This window comes from Moschus berezovskii, chromosome 7 (genome assembly GCF_049115385.1).
Source record: "Moschus berezovskii isolate FMDL1 chromosome 7, NW_MosBer_1.0, whole genome shotgun sequence".
NCBI classification, from domain to species: Eukaryota; Metazoa; Chordata; class Mammalia; order Artiodactyla; family Moschidae; genus Moschus; species Moschus berezovskii.
Genome location: NC_142466.1, coordinates 95,264,026 through 95,288,037, shown reverse-complemented (window position 1 = coordinate 95,288,037; position 24,012 = coordinate 95,264,026). Strand labels below are relative to the sequence as shown.

Below are 24,012 nucleotides of genomic sequence, written 5' to 3'. Positions count from 1 at the left end.
GGAAGTTTCTGTCATCTTACTATGTCTCCAGTGACTATTTTGCGGGAAGAATGACATCAGCTCTGTTTTAGAATGACTTGCCCTCATCTGTCCTGATGCAACCTATGGCCTCCTTCTCTTTGAGGCAAGAACAGCTGCTGCACAGGGGCCATCAGCCCAGTAGCCTCACCTGTCATGTGCCTGGTGCCAGGGACCCTGTGGGAAAGGCAGGGCCGAGGGACAGGGGAAGGAAAATTATTTAGGAGGTAGGAGAGAATCCAGAAGAATGATGACTAATACGATCCTCTGAACATGAAACCACGTTTGTACTTCCCACAAACATGACTCAGTGTTTCATCCAGCATAGTTCCTTGCTGTGGCGTTGCCTCTAAGCTGAGTTTTAGTGGTAGTTTTAAAAAGTTCTCCTATTTTATTTAGCACTTTAGTCAGATTTAATGATATTAAAACTACAGAATATAACTTTAACAGTCTCCTAAATTACGATGTACAGCCTATTTTCCTGTTTCATGAGTATGTTTTGTTAATGAAAACAATAATTTGAGAAAGGAGTACAAAATTCCTCCTTACATTTCTAGGTCTTCCACTGTAGCACCTCTGTTTTAATTGTCTAAACAAGACTTTGTGATTTACAAGATTGATGAATGTGGAACTTAGCACCAGAAACTACTATTATCTCCAAATGTATTCAATATTTGACCCTCTTGCACCACTGTTTTGAGAAAGAGACCTTCAAATAAAACGTGATATTGCATGTGTTTTCATCATTATGATAGCTAATTTAATTGTCTATGTATTTATTTATAATGAAGTGAAGTGTTCTTAATATATGTATGCGTTACTTCTTTATGAAAGAGCTTCCTTTGAGATGTTTTGGGTAAAGTGGGTATTTTGACTTGGGAAACTAGTAAGTGCATCGTATCAGTGTGCGTGTATCTTGTGAATTTAAAGAAAAAAAGAGTTTTGAGATTGATCTACTGATTCATCTATTTATTTTATTTGATTATGGTAAAAACAACTAAAATAAGATCTACCCATTTAATAGATGTTTAAGGGCATGGTACAGTATTGTTAACCAGTGGATGGCTAGGGCTCATTCATCTTGCATAACTGATATTTTGTATCCATCTAACAGTAACAACCCATTCCCCCTCCTCCATTCCCTGGCAACCACTATGCTACTCTGTTTCTCACATGAGTGGAATCATAAAATCGGCATCCTGTGTTTGGCTCATCTCACTTAGCACAAGGTCCTCTAGGTTCATTCGTGTGGTCACATGTGGTAGAATTTGTTTCCTTTTTAAATCAGAGTAATTTTTCATTGTCTGTATCTCATCTTTTCTTTTTTTAATCCATAGTCAGTCATGGAAACGGATGAAAATCATATTCATCTATTTATGTAGAAATTTTCCTTGGAATATCAGATGATTCTATTGCTTTCACCAGGAATGAAAAATGAGAACCATGCCCATCAGAATCCCCAAATTCCAAATAACTGATTCCAGAAGCCTGGCCCTCTCCGAGCTTGCTTCTATCCCCTTAAAGGACTCTGCAGCCATGTCCCAGTCTTGGCTGCTGTTGGCATGACTCACCCAGGGAGCACACCTGCTCCTTCTGGATTTGAGTCAGGAAACATTGGACATTCCTTTTGGGATTTATATTTATAGGAAATGAAAACTGTTAAAGCAGGACTGTTGATTAGCAATGTAACATGAATCTCCCAGAAAACAAACTAAAGGTAGAGTTCTTCAGTCTTCTCTTGCTCTTGAAATCAGAACAGCTCCATTTCCTGTCAGTCCAACAAACATCTCCATGATGTAGAGTGATGCGCTATGACATGCTGCTCAATGTTGTTATTTATTTATTTTTTTCTGCTTGAAAGTGAAACTGAAAGTCGCTCAGTCATGTCCGACTCTTTGCGACCCCATGGACTACTCAACCCATGGAATTCTCCAAGCCAGAATACTGGAGTGAGTAGCCTTTCCCTTCTCCAGGGGATCTTCCCAACTCAGGGATCAAACCCAGGTCTCCCACATCACAGGCAGATTCTTTACCAGCGAGCCACGATTTCTCTGCTTAATATGTGTCTACCTCTGTTCAGCCACAGAGCTGCTGTAGAGAATTTTGTTTGACAATAGAAATACCAGAGTGAATGTTTTTGACTTTCTTCTTCTCTTCTCATTTTGGGCTCTGTGACTTTGTACAAACTCAAGATCTCAGCTACCATTTCATCATTCAAATAGCTTACTGGACATAACCATTCAGTTTTAGCATCATCTCAAAAGTCCAAAACGTCTCTCATCTCTTCGTTTCTTTAAACTTGCTTCTGTCTCTGGAGTCTCTGGCTGCACGAGCACTCTTCACTTCAGTTAGACATTTTGTCATCACACCCTTCTCTTTTCCACATCCTCACTAGTTAACTCTTTCATCTGGATCATCTGATGAAGTCTTTGGAACTGTTCCTCCAACAACCCTTTGTAGCAGAACCTGATTTCACACTGCCAAAATATTTGGGGCCTCCTGCCTGTTTCAGGCTGCAGGAATTCTCCTAAGCCAAGCCAAAGACTTTTCTGCCCTTTCACTGGTAGCCCAGGCTCCACGACACCCTCCAGCAGCGTGTAGCCCAGGACTGTACAAATACACTGGCTCCCTCATTTCAAGGTGTGTGCTCCTCATCATTTCCAGGCTCCCTGCAGAATTCACTCCAGCTGCTCTGTGGGTAGCTGGCTTTATTATACACCTTTTCTTCAGTTGCTTTCCTTCCCTTTTCTCCATCATTTCTCACCCCGTGACCTATATTCTCTGCACTCTCGGAGGTGCATCTGCCTTCCCTCAGCCTTATGAAATGCTAGGGACTCTTTCTGTTGTATCTAAAAGCTCACATTTTCAGGTAGTCTTACCCATCACTCAATGCTGAGTTTCTCACTCCTTCATTTTGGGCTGTATTCTCACCACATTTTCTGTACATCCCTACTTAATAACATATTGTGATTTCATATTTACATCCTTCTCTCTTCTTAGGTTGGACAGTGAATGAGGGGCAACCTTTGTCTAATTCTTTCCTTTGGTACCCAATAAAGCCTGGCACATAAAGTATGGAGCATTAAATTCTGGGAAAATCTCCAAATCCAAAAATCCATTATTTTTACAGATTGCAGAGATGAACTTCTGAGATCTGCCAAAATGTTTCATATTGTCTCTGTTTACCTTGCTCTGATTATTTTTGTTATAACAAAATACATATTCAGACAGCAAGAGGTAGAAATGAAGTTATATAATTTTTAATTTTGCATTTATTTTTATATTTATTATGCAAACTTTTATTATTATATTGTCCCTTTATTCCTTACAATTGCATTGCTAAATGATATAAACATGCCACATCCTTTGTTATAGCACTTGCCATAAGGCAAGTGTCTTCAGTTGCCCACTAGTGCAGGCCCCGAGCTGACTCTCTTCGAACTGGATTAAGAGCCTCCATGAAGAGCCCCAGTCTCATTCAGGACCTGAGAGATGACTTTACAGAATTACAAAGAATAAGGAAACATAATTTCAAGTGAAATCAGAGTTCCTAGCAAAGCATTCTAAAGCATTCCGGAGAAGGCAACGGCAAGCCACTCCAGTACTCTTGCCTAGAAAATCCTGTGGACGGAGGAGCCTGGTAGGCTGCAGTCCATGAGGTCGCTACGAGTCAGACATGACTGAGCGACTTCACTCTCCCTTTTCACTTTCACATATTGGAGAGGGAAATGGCAACCCACTCCAGTGTTCTTGCCTGGAGAATCCCAGGGACGGGGGAGTCTGATGGGCTGCCGTCTATGGGGTCACACAGAATTGGACACGACTGAAGTGACTTAGCAGCAGCAGCAGCAGCAGCCCGTATGTTATGAGGTTTGGAAGCCCATTGTCCATTACCAGTAGCTGGTCAATCCCAGGTACTGAAGAGAAGGAGGGGCATTTGCAGCTCTCTAAAGGAAATTTCCATGCAGGTCTTCCAAGAGTGAAAGTCACTGAGGCTTCAGGAAAGAATGTTCTAAAGATATTTTCATCACATGTCTTTACCTACTAATCCTCAGATTTTTATAAACAATGAAAATTAAATTCTCTATATCCTCTATTTTTCTAAAATTAAAAATACAATGCAATGTCCTTAGCTTGCTTGCACTCAATATGCAGGCAAATTTGGAAAACTCAGCAGTGCACACAGGACTGAAAAAGGTCAGTTTTCATTCCAATGCCAAAGAAAGTTCAAACTACCAAACAATTGCACTCATCACACACACTAGCAAAGTAATGCTCAAAATTCTCCAAGCCAGGCTTCAACAGTATGTGAACCATGAAATTCCAGATTTTCAAGCTGGATTTAGAAAAGGCAGAAGAACCAGGGATCAAATTGCCAACATCTGCTGAATCATTGAAAAAGCAAGAGAGTTCCAGAAAAACATCTATTTCTGCTTTATTGACTATGATAAAGCCTTTGACTATATGGATCACAACAAGCTGTGGAAAATTCTTCAAGAGATGGGAATACCAGACCACTTTACCTGACTCCTGAGAAATCTGTATGCAGGTCAAGATGTAACAGTTAGAACTGGACATGGAACAACAGACTGGTTCCAAATTGCAGAGGGATTACATCAAGGCTGTATATTGTCACCCTCCTTATTTAACTTATATGCAGAGTATATCATGTGAAATGCCAGGCTGGATGAAGCACAAGCTGGAATCAAGATTGCTGAGAGAAATATCAATAACCTCAGATATGCAGATGACACCACCCTTATGGCAGAAAGTGAAGAAGAACTAAAGATCCTCTTGATGAAAGTGAAAGAGGAGAGTGAAATATTTGACTTAAAAGTCAACATTCAGAAAACTAAGATCGTGGCATCTGGTCCCATCACTTTATGGCAAATAGACAGGGAAACAATGGAAACAATGAGAGACTTTATTTTTCTGGGCTCCAAAATCACTGCAGATGGTGACTGCAGCCATGAAATTAAAAGACGCTTACTCCGTAGAAGAAAAGCTATGAGCAAACTAGACAGCATATTAAAAATCAGAGACATTACTTTGCCAACAAAGGTCCGTCTAATCAAGGCTATGGTTTTTCCAGTCATCATGTATGGATGTGAGAGTTGGACTGTAAAGAAAACTGAGCACAGAAGAATTGATGTTTTTGAACAGTGGTGTAGGAAAAGACTCTTTAGAGTTCCTTGGACTGCAAGGAGTTCCAACCAGTCAATCCTAATGGAAATCAGTCTTGAATATTCTTAGGAAGAACTATGTTGAAGCTGAAACTCCAGCACTTTGGCCCCCTGATGCGAACAAGTGCCTCATTTGAAAAGACTCTGATGCTGGGAAAGATTGAAGGAGACAACAGAGGATGAGATGGTTAGATGACATCACCAACTCTATGGATATGAATTTGAGTAAGTTCTGGGAATCGGTGATGGACAGGGAAGTGTCAGACATGACTGGGCAACTAAACTGACTGTTCTTAGTTTACTCTGTGACTGGATGCACCATTGGTTTGGAAGACTTGAGATTGGGAGACACATGTTGCAGTGACTGCAAGTCCCATGGTAGGGAGGGTTGGGGGAGAGAAGGACAGGATTGAGGAGATACCAGACAAAGCATGGTTTGGTAGGTAGGGGCAGGGCTCTGAGCAAGTGTGGGTTTCCCACCTGCAGAAGTAGTCTGAGGCTCTCAGCTACACCTGAGGAGAGCTTGATGAATATGGGGAATTCAATACCCAGAGGCACACAGGACTGCCTATGTGCACAAGGCATTTCTTGATAACTCTGATGCTGATGCAGATTTCTCTTAAAATGAAGCTGTTTTGCTGTCAATATTTTACTTCATTCAAAAAATTTGCGATCAAGATGGCAGAGTAGGAGGATTTGGGGCTTACCTCTTCTCAAGAACACATCAAAACTACAACTACATATAGAGGAACTGTCACTGATGTTGACCTTGGAACTAGGAAAACAATTCTTCTACAACCAAGACTGTAAAGAAAGATCCACATGGAGGCTGGTTGCAAGGGAGGAGAAGCAATATGATTGCGGCCTGCACTTCTAGTGGATGCATAGAAGGGGATATCCCAAACTTGATCTTCCTTGGGGAGTCAGAGGTTCAAACCACATACTAAGAATGTCAGGCTTGAGGTCCAACACCAAGACAAGCCAACATAGCCAGTTTGAAAATCAGTTGGGTTTACTGAAGGATGAACAAAGGAGAGACTCCAGACTTGAGAAGCATGTGCACAGTCTTGCTTACTTACTCCTGGCTACAACACAGAGGCAGCTGATTAAAAACTGCCTGGGGCTCTGGCAGGCTTGCCAGGACTGGCCCTGCATGCCCCTAGGCTTGCACTAAGGCCCTTCTTCAGCCGGTCTTGCTCCAGGGCTGCTCTTCCACTAGGGTGGAGGCTGAAGTAGTCATTGCTGGCAGGAATGTCCCTGTGCAGAGTTGGGAAGGGGCAGGGCCAGCTTAGCATGCAGCACTGACCCAGACTCTAACCAAGGTATGCGCAAAGGGGGAATAAATAAAACTAAAACAGAAGTGCAGGCCCTAGCCCTCAGATCCCTACTACGACTTCAACAAGGCAGAAACCATCATCACATACATGGGAGAAATCCAACTCCCTTAGGGCTTCTCTTCAGCCCACTGGGTCCTGACCCTTTCCCCAGTAGAGCAGTGACAGTCATTGAACCTAGGAGAAGCCCTAGAATGAAACTGACTCTGTCTCTAGCCCCTTCAACTCCAGTCCTATCTCCAGCCCTACCTCTCATCAAGGTGGTGACTGCCAGCACTTTTCAGGGGAAGATGTAGCCTGTGCTCCCTTCAGATTCAACACTCCCACCAAAGTCACAGGGTACAACCACACTGCATGGGGATACTCTCATACAAAGACATGCGTTCAGGATTAGGACAGGTAACTGCTTCACCCAATTTTATAAAGACAAAGGAAGTTAAACTAAATGAGAAAATAGTGAGAATATGTTTCAAATGAAAGAAAAAGGAAAGGACCCTTAAAAAATGAAAAAGAGATAACCTATGGAAAGTTCAAAGTAGTAGTAAGAAGAATGCTAACTGAATTGGGAAAAAGAGCAGATGAACACAGTGAAAATATTAACAGAGAACTAGAAATATAAAAAAGAACCAGTCAGAGATGAACAATACATAAATGAAATTAAAAAAAGAAAAACATCTAGAGGGAATTATCAGCAGATTAGATACTACAGAAGAATATAGAAACAATCTGGGGGACAGACAATTAGAAATCACCCACTTAGAACAGTAAAAAAAAAAAAAATTAAAAAATAAAAACAGTTTCAGGGATCTTTTGGACCATACCTAGGATATCTAATATTGGCATTGTAGCCCTTCCAGAAGAAGAGAAATAGAAAGGGGTATGAAAATGTATTTGATAATATTATGGGTGTAAACTGCCAAAATTTTAGGAAGGAAACATATATCAAGGTACCGAAAGCACAGAGATTTCCAAACAAGATGACCCCAAAGAGACACACAGCAAGACATGTCATAATTAAAATGGCAGAAATTAAAGAGAAACTCCTAAAAACAGGTTAGAAGGAAATGGCATAATATATTTAATGTACTGAAAGAAAAAATCTACAACACAGTATATTCTACTCAGCAAGGTTATTATTTAGAATTGAAGGAGATTCTTCAATTCTAATAATTCTTAATAATCCTACTATACTATATTCCCTTAGCATAGTAGAGAGAGGCAAGAATTCTCTTATAAATTTGCTTCTGCAGGTTACTGTAACCTGGAGTGTATCTTCTTAATGATAAAGATATTCAGACAAGCAAAAACTAAAAAAGTTCAAAGTTCATCAGTAGTAAACTGACTTTATGAGACGTGTTAAAGGGTCTTCTCTAAGTGAAAAAAACCCTCCAATGACATCTTTCAAAATGCTTATGTCTCAGCCATTCTGAGAAGTTGATTCTGATAGCATTATCTTTAGCTCTATAAATGGTTCTGGTTTCTATATTTTGGTTGTCTCTGAAAAGCAGTCTGCTAACATACATATTGGGGATCTGAGAAAAATCAGATTACAGTTATTTTTCAAAATATGGTTCAGGGAACATTTTTCCTTCCTAAGGGTTGTATTTAAAAAAATTAAAGAAAAGGACTCCATTGTTAAATGAATTTGAATAATTTTATGTGTACCATGTCATTCTCTCAGAGATTCACACAGTTCTCAATTAAAGTAATTAATTTTAATATCATGGAATGTTACATTTCTCAAACCTGTCTGGATATGGTTCCCTTTTCTTATGTAACTTCTGTTGGCATGACTATTAATAGACGAAACCTAATTTGAAAATTGCTCATCTAGACTTACGAGCCAGAAGGACCCTCCTGAGGTTTTCACCCCCGCTCCCATTCTCTGGTAGGGGGGAGATTACCCCAAATGAAGTTTCTTTATTTTTTCACTCTGATCCCAGGACTGGATGCAACCATAGCATTTCTGGCTTCAGTTTGTTTTGATTCAGTCTTTGCTGTTTTGATTCAAAGTGAGATTTGGCATGTCTTCAAAATGAATGCATTTATGGAAGAAAAGTCAAACAACAAATGAACAAATAACCTTCCTATCATCCCTTAACACATTGCCAACCTAATGCAAATTTCTTGCTAGGGAGTGCAAACTTCTTAGGTGCAAAGAGATAAATCACTTTTAGGGTCTTCTCAGGCTTTGAACTAGTTTTCAAACACAAAGGAGGTTACTTTCAGGAAACTGTTTTGGTTTTTTTTTTTAAAGCTGAAGCAGAGTTTCAATATATACTCAGTATTTTTCTATCTATTGTAGAGTTTCTAGTGCCCTGGGTCTTATTTTCAGTAACCATGGAAATAACTTAAGTGATGGGACCGTGAGTGAGTGTGTTTATGAATAGCCAGATGGTATGTCTTTGTACTAAGTAATGCAGCTGGAAATAAGACAGTACTATGCTGGGAACATCTATTATTTCTATCCTGAGTTTGGATGTACCAAATGGGAGACCAAAAGATTAATGTATTTGGCTATTAGGGGTTTCATGCTATTAAAATGGCTTGCATTACTAGCAGATCTGATTCCCTGAGTATAGTGGAGAGAGGCAGGAATTCTCTTTTGTAAACTTGCTTCTGCAGGGGACCGTAACCTGGTGTGTTATTCCATCTGAATGCATCAAGTACATCATAATCTTCTTAGAGCCAGATCAGGGTAATATAGTATTAATAACTAACCAACTTCTACAATAGAACACCATCCCTGAGCAGAGGAAGTATGCTTGGCATCACCTCTGTCACTGTGGATTCTTTTCTTTCTCTCTGAGTACTAGGAGGCTCCCTTGCCCCCTACTCCCTATCAGGTGTCATCAAAGGGTAGCAGAATGAGGAGCCCTTGATGGCCGGAGCTGAGTCTTGATGGCTGCCTCAACTTCAGGCTTGCCGTGCCCCACTCCTGCTAGTACAAGCCCTGTCAGGCAGCCTTCTCCTAACAACCATCCTCACTGGATAGCAGGTGATGCTAACTAACCCCTCCTATTGTTTCCTCAGGCTACAGCTGTTAACCCCGGGGCACCCATTCTTCTAAGGCTTCCTTGGTGGATCAGTGGCAAAGAATCTGCCTTCAATTCAGGAAATACGGGTTTGATCCCTGGCTTGGGAAGATCCCCTGGAGAAGGAAATGGTAACCCACTCCAGTATTCTTGTTTGGGAAAATCCCACGGACAGAGGAACCTAGTGGGCTACAGTCCATGGGGTCTCAAAGAGTCAGACAGGACTTGGCGACTAAACAACAACAACCCACTCTTCTGCATTGATTACGCCAGTACAGATGTGTTGGAAACATTTACACTTTCTTGTTTGATGCTGTTGTCTCTTTCTTTCCTGCTGCTGCTGCTGCTAAGTCACTTCAGTCGTGTCCGACTCTGTGCGACCCCATAGACGGCAGCCCTAGACCATATCATACACAAATGGTCAACATCGTTTCTCTGACACTCTCTCGATTGTTTCCTTTGTTCCCAGTTTCAAAGAGACTTGTGCAATTTCTATCACAAAATGTGTCCATGCTTATGTTGGCTTCGATGCATACATGCGTGCAAGTATATGTTAGAGAGAAAAGGAGAGGGGAGCAGAGAAAGAGAATTCTATCACACATTCATTGTGCACCATGTGCTGCAGCTGATGTCAAAAGATGTAGAGAGATGTTGACAGGTCAAAGAGAAACTTTTAACAAATCATGAAATCTGCCTCCTGCAAGGTAATTATCAGCATTTCAACAAAATAAATGACACCTTCCTAAATCCAGTGAAAGGATTAGACAGGAAAACGCAAAAGCTGTAAGATAGTGATTTGGAGAGCTAAGAATAAAAAGGCTCACACATGTTCTTTTTGAAAAAAAAAAAAAAGTCAACCGAAAGAAGGTGGAATTCAGCAAATCTTAAGCATCTCCGTTAATTTGATATGCATGTACAATCTCTAGGAAATGAGCAAAATGACAAACACAATCACTGAGCGTAAGTTTTGCTTCATATGACATAGTTTAGAGAATATGCGCTCTCTAGCCAGGTCAGCAAAAGTGTCAGAGGTTTGGATGTGTTCTCAGCAGCATACAAGTTCAGAGAGCACACATTCTAAATGAACTTTTATATATTTAATGGGCACAGAAAAGGAAAAATATGGAGAGAGTTCCTGTTAGTCAATTCAACTGAGAGTGAGGAAATAGGCCTTCAAATGAACAATTGACATTGGTTTGCTGCCTCCAGCTATGCAGTTTTCATATTGTCAGCACCTTGTATTCTAGGTCACTGCAAAGGCTCTGAGGTTCTTTCTTTGCAGCACTAGAAAGATGATAGGATAACTTGTCCCCCTTCTTGACTCTGAGCTCCTTGAAAACATTCCCCATGTATGTCACAGTTTTTGACTTACTAGTGAAAAATGACATACATGGAGATGCGTTGGGCTGATGAATGCATACATGATTTCTTGTGCCAGGCTAGTTCAGATCAGTGGTTTAAGATGTGAAGTGAGGTATTAGTAGTCCAGAGTATTCTACAAATGGGTTCCTCATGGCATAGATGTGTGAAGCCCATGATAAAATCTACCCAATCATTCCATGAATTGATCATTTGTTGGCTTTGAGGTATTGCATGCCTACTGACTCATCCAGGGTTATCTTGAGACTCAATTATTCTGGCCTTCCATCATTTCCCAGCAGTGACTGAAAGAAGGTAAGGGGCCATAGCTTAAGTGAAGGCACTGGAGTAAAAGTAACTTTTGACTTGGCATCAGTCATACCACTTGTGACGTAACTTAAAGAAGTTGTGAAGCTAAATACTTCAGGGCTGATTATGTCTCCCAAGGGAAAGTAAGATTTCTATATGACAAACATCAAACTCTTGACCTAGCACTTAATATTATCCTAGATTCTGAGGAATATACACAGCAGGTGATTGCATGCTTTGTATCTATCACATGCTCATCATTCTTCTTGCCAAGTCAGCTGTGTTGGCATCTGTGACCCTCCAGGCCTCTGTCAGTCCCTTTAGCTGAGGACTGAGTCTAGAATGACTGCCACATGCTCTCCCTGCTTCTGCCTCCTCAACATGGGCTCTACCCTGGTTTCCACTTTTTCACCCAAACACCTCCTCAGCTGATGATATTGTGTACAATGTAGCTTAGTTTCTCAAAAGACACCATCATCAGAACTACTAACCCACATACTCCTAACAGAATATTAGTATTGATTTCATAATGTTCTGTAGCCTCAGGTCTCACCCCACATCCAACCTTGTGGTCCTTAAAGGTCTTTCCAGCTTCCCCAAGTCTCCCAATTGCACTCTATAGAGACTGTGGTCAGAACGTCTCTTTCCTCTCAGTCAATCATTTACTTTAACATTGTAATTGAAATTGATTTTTTCCTTAAGGATATTGTTTTAGGGGGGCGATCTGAATTGCAGCCATTTTTTCCACACTTCTTTACCCCCAAGACTAGAAGTGGAAAATCTGTCTTCTTGTTCCTTATTATGATTTCATGACTACCATTCCTCCTTCTTCACTAACCACTTCCCCCAACTTTGAAGCTCATTACCTAAAATCTTCTGTTCGTTTCATAACTAAAGTGATCCCTATTGTTCCTGAAAAAGTTTAGTATCTGGCTTCCTGCTTTTTCTCCATCAGTTCTGTCACCATATTTGGTGACTTCAACATTCATGTGGACCAACGCACCCTACATCCAGGCTCCCCTTCGTTCTTACATCTTTCTACCAATGCTCTTTTCTATCAAGTCACCTCAGAAGCTCACTCCCATGGTTAAATTCTAGAATTGATCGTTGTCAACAACAGTATTTCCTTCAAAGTCTTAATTGTGAGCATCTCATTCCCTTACTACCACCTCTTGGTATCCCAACCAATTTTCTCTAGTTCAACCATGGAGCCCTTCAGGCTATTAACTATCATATCATACCTACATTTTCTTGATTTTGTATCCACTTCCCTCCTTTCCTGGTTTAAATATCCCTGTCTCACACAGTAATTATTCCTTGTAGATAATCTCACTGTTCTCGCCCATTTCTCCAAATAGTATACCTGTTCTTGAAACCTAAGCTGTGGTTAAACAATTTGCTTCAGTTCAGTTCAGTCGCTCAGTCGTGTCCAACTCTTTGCGACCCCATGAATCACAGCACACCAGGCCTCCCTGTCCATCACCAACTTCCGGAGTTCACTCAAATTCATGTCCATCGAGCTGGTGATGCCATCCAGCCATCTCATTCTCTGTCGTCCCCGTCTCTTCCCACCCCCAATCCCTCCCATCATCAGAGTCTTTTCCAGTGAGTCAACTCGTCGCATGAGGTGGCCAAAGTATTGGAGTTTCAGTTTTAGCATTAGTGGCAAAATGCAAGCAATTGAACATGACCAGAGCAGAGCACACAACCATGATATTTAGTAGTATTTTCACTTTGTTCTTTCCAAAGTCAGGTGGACTCTTCAACCTGTCTAGCCAGGTTGCCAGGAATCTGTCATCAGTCTTTCCTCTCTCTTTCTGAGACAACTTATTTTTCTCGCTCCCCAAATCTCCAAAATACCCCTCCCTACTGTCTCTAAGCTTATTTCTTTTATCTTTAAAAAAATTGTGATCATATCCACCTTTGGGCACAAAAATATGCTATAATATATTCTATCAAAAAACTAATAAATAGGAATCCCTGAAGACCCCAATATTGTTGCTATTCTTCCAGCTTCTTTTCTAGGCCAGAATACTGGATTGGCTCCAGGGGATCTTTCCAACCCAGGAATCAAATCAGGATCTCCTGCATTACAGGTGGATTCTTTACCAATTGAGTTACGAGGGAAGCCCATAATATATCCCATCAAATAAATTAATAATAATAAATAGGGATCCCTGAAGTTCCTAATACTCTTGCTATTCTTCCAGCTGATTTTCCATTAATCAACTCATGACTATAGAAAAATAAAATTGAAAAACTTGCCCTGTATTAAACTCAACACAATTAGTCTTATTTATTTATTTTTAAATCAAACTTCCCAGGTTGTGCAGTGGGTGCAAGTGACATGGGTTTGATCCCTGGGTTGGGAAGATCCCCTGAAGGAGGAAATGGCAACACACTCTAGTCCGTAAAATTTCATGGACAGAAGAGCCTGGCAGGCTACAGCCTATAGGGTCACAAAGAGTCTGCTACAACTGAACACACACAAATGAAAATCCTTTTAAAAATCACCATCATATAAGAATTGATTTTGTTAAGTTCACAGTCTGGTCTTCACATTGTGCATTCTCTAAACAAAATAAGAATTCTTAAGTGCTTTTACTACCCTCTAAATCTCCTGTTCCCATGTGTCTTATTACTGCATAATATTTTAATTTTACTCCTTTAAGATAAGAAAATTCTAGCTATTACTTTTCTTAACTGTAATAATCTCATTAGATTTTATAAGCAGTTTTACAGTTGTTTTGCTTACTAGTGTTTCTTCTGTCTCTCTAGATATTTCCAACCCCATTTTAAGAAAATTGTTCTGAATGGTAAATTACTTTGCATTTTTGAAAATGTCTGTGTTTTACCCCTATTATTGAATGATAACTTAGCTGGGTATAGATTTGATGCTCTCCACTGCATTTCTGGGTGATCCCTGAAAGAAATCCCTAAAATAAGCTGCTTGGACTTCTCTGAATTCTGCATATGTGTGCATGTGTGTGCTTAGTTTCTCAGTCACGTTTGATTCTTTGTGACTTCATGGACTAGCCCGCCAGGCTCCTCTGTTCACGGGATTCTCTAGGCAAGAATACTTGAGTGGATAGTCATTCCCTTCTCCAAGAAGTCTCCTGCATTGCAAGAGGATTGTTTACCATCTGAGCCCACCAGGGAAGGCCCTGAAACTTGCATAGAGCCTCAGAATAGGGAAACTGGATTTTCCTAATCCTGAGCCCTGAGATTTTCTTCCAGACATGAAGTTGGTGAGCCAATCTGCCTTTTGTAAGCACTGAAAATCAAACTAACCCTTTTGCTACATATATTAAGTAACTTACCTCCGGGTCTATAAAAGAAATCCTTTCAAATTTCCTTCTGGACCTTTCTCCAGATTACAGTTTAATTCCCAGTTATTGTCTGGTTCATTTGAATGTGGATTTGATTATTATAATACTTTTAGACTAAGGTGAGGGGGCAATTGTCTTATCAAAGTCAATAAGAGATAATGAAGATTTGTCAGATGTTCCTGTGTTCTTAGGTGGGGGCAGGGCTTAAAGAAATGGAAGCTAGTTTCCAATTTTGTCCAGCGTTTCTTGTTTTCTCCATCCTTTCCAAGATTGGGCTTGTACATGCTCAGTCGTGTCTGACTCCTTTCAACCTTTTGGACCGTAGCCCACTAAGCTCCTCTGTCCATGGGATTTTCCAGCAAGAATAATGGAGTGGGTTACCCTTTCCTCCTCCAGGAGATCTTCCTGACCCAGGGATTGAACCTGTGTCTCCTGCATTGCAGGTGGATTGTTTAGCTTCTGAGCCAGTGAGGGCCTTTATCCAAGATTAGGCTTTCCTGAATTTATGTATTTTAAATATCTTATCTTGATATATTTTCCTTTTCCTTATTCAAAGATTTCCTTTCTGGACTAATGCTTTCTATTCAACACACAGAATTCTCAATTTCAAGTTGTGATTTTAAGACAAAAGTTACTTCGTTGTCTTAGGGCACCTGTTACTAATAATTTAAAAATCTATCATCTAATTATCAGCTTTTTGTTGGTCTGTCTTCCATGGTAATTTTTTAAGCTTTCTTTTTACCTTTAATATTATTCAGTTTCACCCCAGTATGAATAGGCTAATTTCTAATGATTCTGTTATTTAGTTCTTCCTCCTATCTGGAAATGAATCAGCAAGCTTTTCAACCATGAATTAATATTTTCAATGGTTTCTCTCTCTGTCCTGTGTTCTAGACAGGAGCTATTCAATTTTATCTTCTGATTTACTCCATTCTCTTCCAAAAAAGGGAAGAGCTGGGTAATGTCTGTCCTATCCTTCAAAAGCTTTTTAAAATGTCAGGGTCTATATTGGCTTTCCTCAGTGGCTCAGATAGTAAAGAAGCCACCTGCAATGAAGGAGACCTAGGTTTGATCCCTGGAGAAGGAAAGGGCAACCCCTCCAGCATTCTTAACTGGAGAATTCCATGGACAGAGAAGCCTAGCAGGCTACAGTCCATGAGGTTGCAAAGAGTCGGACACGACTGAGAAGCTAACACATCTGTCATTTCTAAGACTTCAAACTGTTGTTTGTTTCTTTTAATGTACACATGGTCCCCGTGTTTTCCTTCTAATTATTTGTTTTTTAGTTCTGACCCACTTTCCTTTAGCTCTCCAAAGATATAAACATGGTAGCTATTTTAATATTATACACTACTTCATTCGTCAGGAGTGAGCATGCTGATAGTTGTTTCCTTGGTTAGTAGTAATTTCTGCTGAGCTCCAAACTTGAGTTGGGAAATGCATCTTGAATTGTGAATTTTAGTTTTTTCTGTTAAGTCGCTATTGTAGCATTTGTGCTATTACTTTCACTGTCTATGGCTTCACATGGGCCACAGTTGCCACAGGCAAAGCTTGGGGTTCCTTCCCTGGAGTTACTTCATTGGTTTATAAAATCAGATTCTTAAGGCAGTCTGGCTTGTCCAGGTCCCAGCAGGATGCATGTGATTGCCAAGTAGCTGACTCACCCAGGTGTGGCTTTTACGCCAGCCTCAGCAGCCCCTCATCACAGGGCTAGAGTTAAGCAGTAAGCCTGGCTCTAGTCCTCCAGCTAGAGTAAGAGTGTAAGAGAATACCAGTCTCTTTCTACCTCTGAAGCCTACTGGCCTGTGGTTGCAGCTTTCAGTCTCAGGCCCCAAACTTCTGACTGTGTTTCTGACTCATTTCTGATCCATGATGCTACTCATACTTGCTTTTGCCTTTTTTTTTTTTCCCATTATTTTGATGGAGAGAGATAAAGTTCAGAGTTTGATCACACTGTGCCATTTGGAGGTGGTACTGGTTCCTCTGTTCAGCTTGAATAAGAACTCCATACTAATGTGAGGAGGGGGCTCTCAGGATTCCTTGGGTTGTTGATACCAAGGGTGGTGGTTGTTTAGTCGCTAAGTCATGTCCGATTCTTCGTGACCCCATGAACTGGAGCAGGTGAGGCTTCCCTGGCCAACTCACTGAGTTTGCTCAAAGTTAATACCAAGGGTTAAGTTCCAATAAATAGCATAATTCTAGCTAGTACCTCAGACACAGAGCAGGAAAGGACAAGAGGATGTACCAAGTTCAAAGGGTTTGGTCCCCACGCACTGAGAAAAGCTCCATCACTGTCTCGTTACGGTAGGTGAAGAGGGACTTGAGATGTGAGAGTTCTTGCAGCCAGCATTGTGGTGTTTGGTCAGGGTACGGACCACCATTCTCATAACCCACATAACTAGTAAGCTGTGAGCTATAAAAAACAGTTCATAGAAAGAGCAACCTAGCTTCTTGTCGAATCTGGAAGACTCCTACTGATTAATGTGAAAGCTCTTTCCTGTTGCAGCTATGTGTAAGGGTTCAAAAATAGAACATATTCAGTTTTACATTGTTCAGACTATACAAAAGATTTCCCTTTAAGATTGTCTTTAAGTTTGCATTTTGGAGCAAACAATAAATGGCATATAAAAAGTATAGTGTTCCCCAGGAAATCAAAGTTGACACATTTGTTATCAGTTGCTATTTACATCAGGTTAGACATCTATTTCTCTTTATGTGTGATTATATAACTCACGACCTAGTTGTTCTCTCATTCTGATTTAATTCTAGAGGTCGACATAAGAGATGTACCCCTCTCCCGGATATGATCAGGGCCCTTGACTGGTGTGGGCTTCTCATATAGCTGGGGTCATGCCAGGCCACAGGGTACCTGGATTTGTTAATTCTTCAGGATCGATTGTCTGGAAATGCTAACATCTTTCAAATCTATACCTATAAATCAGATAGGACCTGTGCTGAGTGCTTTCTGCAGTCATAAGTAACATGGAGAAGTGAACTGTGTACAAGTCTATGTAATCTTGCTCATACACAACCTAATATGTGCACTTTGCTAACGTAGATTAAAGAACACAGAGGTCACTCATCTCAAAAGCAGGCCTGTGGAAGTAGATGCTTCTTCAGGCTTCTGCATCTAATAGAAAGCTAGGTTGAGTTCAGAATGTTGAAGAATAGAGGGTACATCTGGTAGCAGTGAAGAGGTCAGTGTCACTGGGGAACTTCAGGAGGAGAGAATGTGTGATTTTGTGGCATATCCAGAGGGATGAAGTCAGTGAGAAAGTCCAGAAACCCAGGGAGAGGCAAAGGTTTGGTAGGATTTCATTCATGAGGATATTCAGGATGTGGTTTCAGAAGGAAAGAGGTTTGAGTACCGTGTATAAGAAGACTAGAGGAGGGGGTGGGATGGGGAGGCCGGAGGAACAGATGGAGCAGTCCCCTCTCCCAGTGTCTCCTTGTCCATGATACCCTGGCCACCATGCTTCGTAGCCTCAGCCTCGGGTTGTTGGCCCACGCAGCAGTGGCAGAGCACCTCCTCCCACTCAACACCTCCTTCCCAGAATCGCACCTCCCGCTATCAGGCCACCCTGTCTTAGAGCAGAGCTGCAATCGCTTCGCACTCTGCCGGTTCCCAGTCTTCCAGCTCACTTATCCTAATTAACTCTGCTGGCAAGCCACTCCAGTGCTCTTGCCTAGAAAATCGCATGGACAGAGGAGCCTGGTAGGCTGCAGTCCATGGGGTCGCTACAAGTCAGACATGACTGAGTGACTTCACTTTCCCTTTTCACTTTCACACATTGGAGGAGGAAATGGCAACCCACTCCAGTGTTCTTGCCTGGAGAATCCCAGGGACGGCAGAGCCGTGGGCTTCCGTCTATGGGGTCACACAGAGTCGGACACGACTGAAGTGACTTAGCAGCAGTAGCAGTAGCAGCAATTCTTAAGTCTCATTTGGATTTCCGATGCATGGACTTACTGAAACCATGTAACCCAGTTTGGGACTTGAACCCATCACCTTTTAACTAAGATCACACACTTGGTTTCAGGACTTAATGAAACTCAGGGTCTTGATGTCCCATTGCAGAAAGAATTCAATGAGAGATGAAGTGATCAGTTCAGTTCAGTTCAGTCACTCAGTCGTGTCCGACTCTTTGCAACCCCATGAATCACAGCACTCCAGGCCTCCCTGTCCATCACCAACTCCCAGAGTTCACTCAAACTCATGTCCATCAAGTCGGTGATGCCATCCAGCCATCTCATTCTCTGTCGTGGCCTTCTCCTCCCACCCCCAATCCCTCCTAGCATCAGACTCTTTTCCAGTGAGTCAACTCGTCGCATGAGGTGGCCAAAGTATTGGAGTTTCAGCTTTAGCATCAGTCCTTCCAATGAACACCCAGGATTGATTTCCTTTAGAATGGACTGGTTGGATCTCCTTGCAGTACAAGGGACTCTCAAAAGTCTTCTCCAGCACCACAGTTCAAGAGCATCATTTCTTCGGCGATCAGCTTTCTTCACAGTCCAACTCTCACATCCATACATGACCACGGGAAAAAACATAGCCTTGACTAGACGGACCTTCGTTGGCAAAGTAATGTCTCTGCTTTTTAATATGTTATCTAGGTTGGTTATAACTTTCCTTCCAAGGAATAAGCATCTTTTAATTTCCTGGCTGCCATCAGCATCTGCAGTGATTTTGGAGCCCAAAAAAATAAAGTCTGACACTGTTTCCACTGTTTCCCCATCTATTTCCCATGAAGTGATGGGACCAGATGCCATGATCTTCGTTTTCTGAAGTGATAGGTAAGCAGATTTATTTAGAGAGAAACACTCTCCACAGGCAGAGTGTTGGCTATCTCAGAAGGCCAGAGCAACCTCAAAATATGGTGTGGTTAGTTTTTAGGAGTTGAATAAATCCATAGACTGATGAGTGCAATGGTTATTCCAGCAATTTGGGGGAAGAGGTAGGAGTTTCCAGGAACTAGGTCACTGACCACTTTTTGATCCTTGATATTTGGCCTAAGAACTGTCATGCCACTGGTGGGTGTGCCATTTAGTTTGTTGATGTGTTAAGTTGAGCTTATCCTAAGGCTAAAGGTCTAGTGGAAGTCAGCTGGTCTGCCATCTTGAACATATTTGGTTCTAATCAGTATATGTTGTATCCTCAGGCTATGTCATTCTTCTTTTATTTTATTTTTTAATTCGAGGAAAATCACTTTAGGATGTTGTGTTCATTTCTGCCTTAAAACAACATGAATCAATCATAACTATACATATGTCCCCTCCTTCTTGAGCCTTCCTCCCTCCCCTCATCCTACCCTTCTAGGTCATCACAGAGTGCCAGGCTTGGCTCCCTGTGTTATATAACAACTTCTCACCAGCTATTTATTTTACACGTGGTAGTGTATATATGTCGATTCTACTTTCTCTGTTTGTCCCACTGTCTCCTTCTCCAAATGTGTCCACAGTCCATTTTCTACTACATCATCTTCATTCCTTCCCTGCAAATAGGTTCATCGGTATCATTTTCCTAGATTTCACATATATGTGTTAATACGCAATGTTTGTTTTTCTCTTTTTGACTTACTTCACTCTGTATAACAGGATCTAGTTTCATCCATCTCACTACAGCTGACTCAAATTCATTGTTTTTTTTATGGCTAAGTAATATTCCATTGCATATATGTACCATGTCTTCTTTATTAACCCATTTGTAGATAGACAACTACAAAATGTTGCTTCTATGTCCTGGCTATTGCGAATAGTGCTGCAATGAACATTGAGGTACATGTGTATGTAATTCGTTTACATCTTGTGTCCAGCCCCGCTTCCCTCTTATTTCAATTCCACTTTGTTTATCATCCACAAAACCCCACCAAAATATCATTTCAATCACTTCTGAATAACACCTTGAATTCAGATCCTCCACTTTTCAGTGTACTGGTTGATGATCCAGTTGTTCCAAACATGCATCCAATTAATCTGGGCTTGTGAGAAAAACCAAACCACTTTTAAATTCTTGACTGCAAATTTCAAGTGAGTTCTCAGACTATTGAGCCATTCTTTGGCAAACCCTAGGATATGTGTTCTGATGCTTTTATTTCTTTATTTGTTTAAACTTTAAAATATTTAAATTTATTTCAAGAATAATTTAATTCAACAATAAAAGAAGAGTTTTGTTTATTACAATACCTAATAGCTCAAGTGGAGATCTTCACAGAACATTAATTACTGGTCTTGTTCCACATACATTTGAGAAATTAACTGATTTATAAAACACATACCCCAAGTCTTCACTTCTCCCATTTCTTTCAATATACAACATCTTATCAGAATACTCAAGCTATCAATGTCTTTTAATTTATACTTGAAGTGATTTGTGTATAAGACACTTTACTGCTCAGTTTTTCTAAGGCAAAATTATAAAACTAATCTTTTTAAAATTGTCTATACTTTAAAGCATCAGTTCAGTTCAGTCGCTCAGTTGTGACCAACTCTTTGCGACCCCATGAATCACAGCCTGCCAGGCCTCCCTGTCCATCACCAACTCCCGGAGTTCACTCAAACTCATGTCCATCGAGTCAGTGATGGCATCCAGCCATCTCATTCTCTGTCGTCCCCTTCTCCTCCCGCCCCCAATCCTTCCCAGCATCAGAGTCTTTTCTAGTGAGTCAACTCGTCGCATGAGGTGGCCAAATATTGGAGTTTCAGCTTTAGCATCAGTCCTTCCAATGAACACCCAGGATCGACCTCCTTTAGAATGGACTGGATGGATCTCCTTGCAGTCCAAGGGACTCTCAAGAGTCTTCTCTAGCACCACAGTTCAAAAGCATCAATTCTTTGGCGCTCAGCTTTCTTCACAGTCCAACTCTCACATCCATACATGACCACTTGAAAAATCATAGCCTTGACTAGATGGACCTTTGCTGGCAAAGTAATGATTATAAACACTTCCTAAATGTAGCATTTTATTTGACTATGATTTTTAGTAAGTTGTGTTTCTTCTTTGATTTTATTTTTTTAACACTCACTTCAACCCTGATGGGACACAAAAAAGATAGCACACTACCCCTCTCCAAAAAGGGTTATAACTGAGAATTCTAAAGATACTGTTTAATTTAAGGTGACAGCAGAAATTCTGTTTCAAAAATGGATTCAGTAAAGTTTCTTTATACAAAAAAGAGGAGAGTGAAAATGTTGCTCAAAAATTCAAAAGCTTCCAGTTTATCTCACCCAGGAAATACAAACTCTTCAATGAATCTTCTACATCTTGCCTTGAACCTGCTTTCTGCTACTGCTTATTTCTCCTCAAACATATTCCACATTTTTAAAGTTTTGCTTTATATTTTTTTAATGCTCACTTTCTCCAAAATTCTCTTATTCTTTAGCCTGCCTTTAAAAATTCCATTCTTTCTTCATGCTCATCTCAAAAGCTACCTTTGCATAAAATCTTTATAGCTCCTACACATTCCAATGATCTGTCATGGCACTTTATCAGTGTATCTCCCATGGTGGGGTTTATTCTGCAGTCATGTAGTTACTTGTGAATTTATTGTAATAATGATAACAGGAACAGCAGCCACAAGAGTTGAGACTTAATGAAAGCTTACTATACGCTAGGAATTAACATACATTGTTTCTATTTTATAGATGAGAACCGAGGTTTTGAGTGAATGAGTAACCTGCCATATCCAGGTCTGATTGATTCCAGAGGCTCAGTGAGCTCTTAACCACTCATCACAAAGTCATTTCCCACAGACTATATGTTTTTCCTTACTTCTACATTTCTGCAATGTGGAGAGCAGCAGTAAGCTTTCAAACAACAGAACTCGGTAAATAATTTATTGCACTAAACTAGACTACAGTTAGAAAGGACAACTACTATTACAATTCATTCCAACGGGGTATCCAAACACTTCCATTCTAACAGAACAATATTCTCAAAGTTTATACTAACACCACTAATCAGGATTTATGATTCAACAAATTTAATGTGAACATTAGGGAAAATATCCTATCTATTGAAAATATGTGCATTTTTATCCTTAATATGTCTATATACAGTCTGTTTTATAGAAGAAAATGATATGTATTTCAATCATTCTATATATATATATATATATATAAGTATGTATACACACATGTGTGCAAACACATGCACAAATTCATGCACATATAAAACTGTCTGGGCAGAATAAAACATCAAATACTTTTATAAACAGTGAGAAAATAATACAGAAATAAATTAAGACAGTACATGCCTAAAAGGACAGCAAACCTGATATTTGGATTGTATCTTATCTCCGTGTGGATGTGCACCTCTGTTTGTTATACAGAGCAGGATCTTGCTGAAGGCACTCACTAGCGTAGGCGACTATTTACCAATCCAATCATAGTCATAATCAAACGTATATCCTTTTCGATCAAACAAGTCAGTAAAAAGTTTTCTTAGGTAGTCATAATCTGGATTTTCAAAAACATCTAGCCTCCTTACATAACGAAGATACATTGCCATTTCTTCTGGAAAAATTTCACATTACACTTCTATTGGTGTGGCTCGTTTTGTATCTCCAGTTTTCTGATATCTCTCTTTTAGTGTGTCAGCCTTTAAACCTTGCAAGGAAGACTGCCTCTCAAAAATACATGAACATGTGACCTAAAGTTTCTAAGTCATCTCTTCTACTTTGTTCTTTCCCTAAATGTGTGTTTATGCTCATATGTCTAGCTGTTCCTGTAAGGCTCTTGTGTTTTTTGTATGGTATGTGTTTCTTTGTCTCTGGATCAATATATTCCTTTGCCAAACCAAAATCTATAATATGAATAACTTGCTGGGTTTTGTTTCCTGGCCAGCCTATTAAGCAGTTCTCAGGTTTTACATCTCTGTATATCAAGTTCTTTGAATGGACATATTCCATGTGAGAAATCAGTTGGATAGCTACCATGAGAACCATTTTAAGAGAAAATGTTCTGTCACACAAATCAAACAAATCTTCCAAAATAGGTCCCAGCAGTTCCATCACCATAGTATTGAATTTACCACAAGGGGCAAAATAATAAACTTGAGGTTTACCATCTCCAGAACCTGTTTGTAGAAATGGGAATACAGTCAAATGTAGCTGTGATGCTCTGGATTTCATGAGCTCCAATTTAATGGCCACATATTCATTTGTATACAAATTTTTCCCTAATTGTAGTTCTCCAAAATTCCCATATCCGTTTTTTTTTTCTCCCAACTCTAAAGCTAGGTCCAACTATTAAAACTCCAGAGGATGAAGAATCAGTTCCTTGAGTGTTAATGCTCTGCTGCTTTTAAAGTGACTTTCCACACCTCTAGGTTTTTGAGTTCTCAGACATCACCTTCACCTGCCCCTCCTCATTTTAGGCTCAAGATCTTGCCTTTTTAGCTACAAGTAACTCCCTCAACTCACTTGTCTTTTGGCTGCTCTAACCCTCA

General features: G+C 40.4%; 1 pseudogene; it reads right to left on the bottom strand.

Moving 5' to 3' along the window:
* Positions 1-22,932: 22,932 nt before the first annotated feature.
* On the bottom strand, positions 22,933-23,779 carry LOC129557184 (casein kinase I pseudogene; annotated as a pseudogene).
* Between the last annotated feature and the right edge of the window lie 233 nt (positions 23,780-24,012).